Genomic DNA, 5434 nt, shown 5'->3' with positions numbered 1-5434 from the left:
GCAGTGTAAGGAGAGACCTTCTGAGCCTGCTGGGTAGACACAACACTTGGCCACCGGCCTTTTGAACAACAACGATGCTTATTAGAATAAGACTGGAAGCTATTGAGGGTCTGGCCCTCATTCAGGGCCAGCCAACCACCTCCTCTCCTTTAAAAGTCAAGCTCTCCTATTCTCTCCATTTTCCTTTTTATTATTACTATAGACATTTCCATGTACATGCAAAAGTGGAGAGCATTGTACAGTGACCCACCCGGCCCCTGGAGCAGCTCCCTCCAGGGTCTTAAAACACCTCCCGGACGGCCCCAGAAACACTTCCCATCCTTGTGGATCTCTAATGAATACATGCTGCTACTTCCTAAATTCTACCCACCTAGCCCCGACATGACTGCCACTCCCAACGGAGGTTCATAATGATTTCTTAGCCGGGCATGGTGGCACATGCCTCCCAGCACTTGGGAGGCTGAGGCAGGAGGATCATTGTGAGTTCAAGTTCAAGGCCAGCCTGGGCTACAAAGTGAGCTCAAGGCCAGTGTGAACTGCGTAGTGAGACCATGTCCCTGCAAAGAAAGAGAGACATAATAATTTCTTACCATCTAACAACCACTCTCTTTCTGATTTTGTATTGTTAAATCTGGCCAGACGAAGACCTGAGAAGCTTTTCATTTCTTTTTTTTAGTGCTTTGAGACAAGGGCTGGCTGTATAGTCCAAGCTGGTCTTGAACTCACTATCTAGTCCAGAAACTCGTGGCAATCCTGTCTCAGCCTCCTGAGTGATGGGATTATAGGTATGCACCACCACACCAGACCTGAGAAGCTTGTAAAATTTGGCAAGTGGAAAAAAAACTGGGGGAGGGGGAGGGGAGAAGAAGAAAAGAAGGAGAAGGATAAAAAGAAGGAGGAGAAGAGGAATGAAGGAAAGACGCAAGAGTGGAGAGGGGAGAGGAAGGAGAAAAATTTGGCAAACATTCTGTAAGGCATTTCATATCTTCAAAGGCCGTGTTCAAACCAAGATCTGTACATGGAGGCCACCAAACCGCCTCTCTTGAGATGAAACATTCCAGGCCCAGCCGCAGCCTCAGTGAAGTAGGAGCATAGTCGACACCAGGCTGGGAGAAAGCCAAAGGGTGGCCACAGTGAGGCCGGCCATCTGCACTCCCAGGTCAGCAGAACCAGTCACTTCAGGGCAGGTCTGCTTTCTCCCCAGCATCCGGATCTTGCTGGCTGGCCTTGGTTTCCTCTGGTCCTTCCGCCCACTAGGACTGAGCCCCACCCCCCGGCACGCAGCATCCAGGCCCCTGGGGACACACAGGGCCCCCTGTCCCCAGGCTCCTATGCTAGTGCAAGAGACAGATGATAAATGAATAAACTTTTTTTCTGGAGACAGGGTCTCACTAGGTAGTTTAGGCTGGCCTTGAACTCACGGCAACCCTCCTTCCTCAGCCTCCTGAGGCCTGGGATTACAGGCTTGCACCACCATGCCTGCTGAGAAATGAATAAGTTTAGAAAGAAATAAAAGGATTACACATGCCTTCGCCCACGTATCAGCTAAAGGAGGCCTCAACCCAAAATCTATCTGAGCGGCAGAGCTCCGGGGCTTCCTCCCCTCTGGCTTCGCTCTCCAGGGAGGGGTTGGACGCTGCACCTCTCAGTTTTGACCCCTTTCTTGGCTTGCCAGACTTGCACACCCTGGACACACTCATAGATTACGCTTAGGACAGAAAAGGCGTATCACAGAAATCTGCCCAATGGGAGATCCGATAATTCGTCAATCAATCAAAGCACCAAATAGCGATCAATACGTGCACCAGCAATTCCTTTTTAATCTGTAGGAAGGATTCCTAAGGTACAAATATGTACCTGAAGATAAATCACCCTAACCTGGTGCTGCTCCAGCCCCCTCCGGGCTGGGAGCCTGGAACTGCCACACCTGTGCCCCAAGGAGCCGCAGCAGGAGGAACCTCAGGCCAGAACCTCAGGTGCGTGAGTCATTTAGGGTCCTTATGCCCTTGTGGCCTTCCCCCAGGTCACCCATCAGGAATTTTAGCTTTTTTAACCTGAGGGTGCTGTGTCAAGGGGCTGGTTTGTTACCGTCCCTTGTCGTCCTGCCGGAGACCCAATCGTGGCCCATTAGTATAGAGATCTTAGATCCTTGGAAAAGGATCCATCCACCTATGAGTAGGGATTTTACCCAGTTACACAAAGAGTTTGCAGTTGGGGCTGAGGAATGGAGATCGAATAGATCCTAAAGCCCTGGTGAGGGTCAGTCCAGAGACAAGAGGCAGTACGGAACACAGCGGGTGCTGGCACAGGCGGAGATGGTTTACCTGATACAACAGAACTGAGTCCAGTGTAGATCACCAAGAAGGGAATCTCAAAAATGCCCAAGATGGCACTTCACATGGGAGGCCCTCTCACACCATGCTGGGGATCGAACCAACAAGGGCCTTTGAGCTGGGCTACATCCCTGACCTTTTTTTTTGTTGTTTAAATTTTGAAACAAGTTCTCACGAAATCACTAAATTGTCCAGGCTGAGCTCAGACTTGCAATCCTCCCGCCTCAGCTTCCCAGAGTGCTGCGATTACAGATGTGTACCGTGCTAGCTGGGTGGCTGTCTCTCTAGTTAGAAAATGTAACATAAGTCTTCCTCTCCAGACCCCAAGCTCATTCTACAATTCCATATGTGTTTAGGACACAAAGTAAAGGCCAAATGCGGCGAGAAGGCTTGAAATCACACAGAAAGCGAGTCCAGGGAACAGGCAGTGTGCTGAAAAAGAGACACAGTGGCCAAGAACTATGGGATGTCCATCCCCCATGCTTTCCATCCTGGGACTGGGGATGCACTGAAGATGAGCAATAGCTACAGGTAGAGCAGAATGGCCAAGAATGTTGCTTCATGATAAATGGGTGTCATCAGGATGCCAAAACGCCAAAGATCTTCTGTATAATTTTTTTTTTTTTTTTTTGGTTTTTTGGGTTTTCTCCAGTACCGGGAACCGAACTCACGACCTTGCACTTGCCAGGCACGTGCTTTGCCGCTGAGGTAAATCCCCAGCCCCTCAAAGATCTTCTTTATAAACATGGCATGCATGAGCCAGGTGTGGTGGCGCATGTCTGTTACTCCAGCACTTTAAGACGATAAAGTAGGAGGATTACAAGTTTGAGCCCAGCCTGGGTAACCTAGCAACTTAATAACACAGTACAGGCTTGTCTCAAAATTTCAAAAAATTCTTTCCAAAAAGTGCTGGGGATTTCGCTTCGTGTGAAGGAAGGCCCTGAGTTCAATCTCCAGTCTGGCCCCAACCAAAAGACTTGTTAAAAATGTGTGCAAAAATAAGGACTCAGCGGATACCAATGTCTTTAGTCACAACTGGGGAAGAGCTAAAGAGCTGCTGTTCATTCTAAGGCACCCACCCGAGCATCCATTGCGGGTGAGTTAGAGAGTGCTGGTGGGGGAATCTAACTCAATTAGCCGAGGCCACAAACTTGCACAGGCCAGGCCAGGCCAGTGCTCTGTCCCCAAGCTACACCCTAATTCTGTGAGCCCCTGAGCAAGCCTCCTGTCCTTTCACCCCGCAGAAGGGACCTGCCCGCTGCTATGGGTCTAGAGGAGAGACTGGCTCATTCGTCTAGTGTTGAATTTCCCAGGTGCTCCATGCCTCCAGCTGCTGGCCTGCCTGCAGGTGGCTTTGGGGCGCCCACAGGCCATATTAAAAGGCATCTCCATCAAGAAGGGTGATAGAGCAAGTGATTTTAGCACCTGGAGTGAGATTATCACACTTGAACCACCTGCCCAGCCCTGAGGGGCCAGTACTGGAAACCTGTCTGCCTGGGGTCCCCAGGCGAGTGGAGAGTCACTGCAGACAGAGGCCTTCTTACCCCCGCTCATGCGGATGGTCTCCCGGGCATCTGTGATTGTCCTGTCTGTCTCTCTGCCCATGACAGGCTTGGGGAGAGCAGAGCTTTATTGTTTCTGTCCCTATCGTCACCCAGCCAGAGCTCAGAGTGCATCGGGGCATGAGGGAGGAGCCGTCTGGTCTAACACCACTAAGCTAAAGAAAAGCATCTTGTTTACAAAACAGTCGCTGGGGTCTAAGTGTTTTGTGAAGCACTCTAGATAACCCACAGCCCACCTGTCTCTAGTGTCCTAGCTGAGCTGGGCTCTTGATGCCCCTGGGGCCATCAGTCCAGCCCCCTCCCTCTGCTACCCTCCCTCTGCCCCCCGCACCCCCCTCCAAAGCCGTCTCCCCCTTGGACTAGGCTGGGCTGTCTGGGGTCGGTTCCCCTAGTATCCACCCCAGCAGGCCTCGCCCGGAGATCTCAGGCTCCTCCCGCAGTCTGTGCCAAGGTGCGTCTCCTGCCGTGGCTGGAAGCCCCTGGAGCAAGGATGCAGGCTCCCTTGTTCACTCTGCAGCCCAGGGCCTGAAGATTTGTAAGGAGGCCCTAGGAAACAGGCGACAGGGCCAAAGATAGGCTGCTTGAGGCTCTGGGTGGCCGGACCGAGACAAGGCACCTGGGACCTCACCCCCAGCACAGAGGGGACCACCAGTCGGGCCTGCTTCGGGGCCACAGAACCACTCGGACATGGACTCTGCCGCCTGGTTTACAGTCCAGGTCTCCCTGGCCGAGCGCTTGGCTGTTGTCCTTGCTCCCTCCTGCCGGTGCCCAGAGGCTCGGGACATCATTTGCATGTTAGATGCGTGGACCCCGAGAGGTAGGAACTTTTAGTGAGGGACTGAGGCAGATGGAGCCCAGAGCCCTGGGACCCCAGAGCCACGCACTTGGGCAGCCCTTCCGGGGTAGGGGCAGGTAGACGTCCGCCTCTGACCTGGCGTGCTGGGTGTCCCACCGCCGACTCAGACCTTGCCCCAGCCTCCCCGAGCCAGTCTCCTCATCTGTGAATGCAGTGTTCCAGGCCGGGCCCAAGGGCCGGGCACGGGCGTCTCCGCCCCTCTGCAGGGCCTGTTCTGTATAACTGGGCACCAGCGAGCCAGGCCTTCTGAGGCGTATCGTGGGTTAGACCTGCAGGGATGAACCCTTTGGAGACCGAATGCCCACACTGCAGCCCCACACACCCACTTATTTTACTTATTTATTTATTTTTATTATTTTAAAAAGTAAAAGAAGGATAACGTAGTAATAGGGGGGGCCTTACCGAATTACAGACAAGGTGGTAGGAAATTATCAATGGTTGTTGTTTTACACATCCTCATCTACAAGATAGTTTCTCAGGACCACACCCACTTATTGATCGCCAAGCGCCAACACTGTGATTAAACCTGAAGATGGAGGTTTTATCTATTTTTTTTTTTTTACTATTTTCTTTTTTTGATACCGGGACTCGCACTCAGGGCCTCGCCCTGGCCAGGCAGGTGAAGGCAGAGGTTTTAGTTCAGTAAAAACAACCCTTACCACTCGTGACAACATCGCACAGAC

Source organism: Chinchilla lanigera, unplaced genomic scaffold (assembly GCF_000276665.1).
Source record: "Chinchilla lanigera isolate Chin_1 unplaced genomic scaffold, ChiLan1.0 scaffold00044, whole genome shotgun sequence".
NCBI classification, from domain to species: Eukaryota; Metazoa; Chordata; class Mammalia; order Rodentia; family Chinchillidae; genus Chinchilla; species Chinchilla lanigera.
This window is presented reverse-complemented; position numbering follows the sequence as displayed.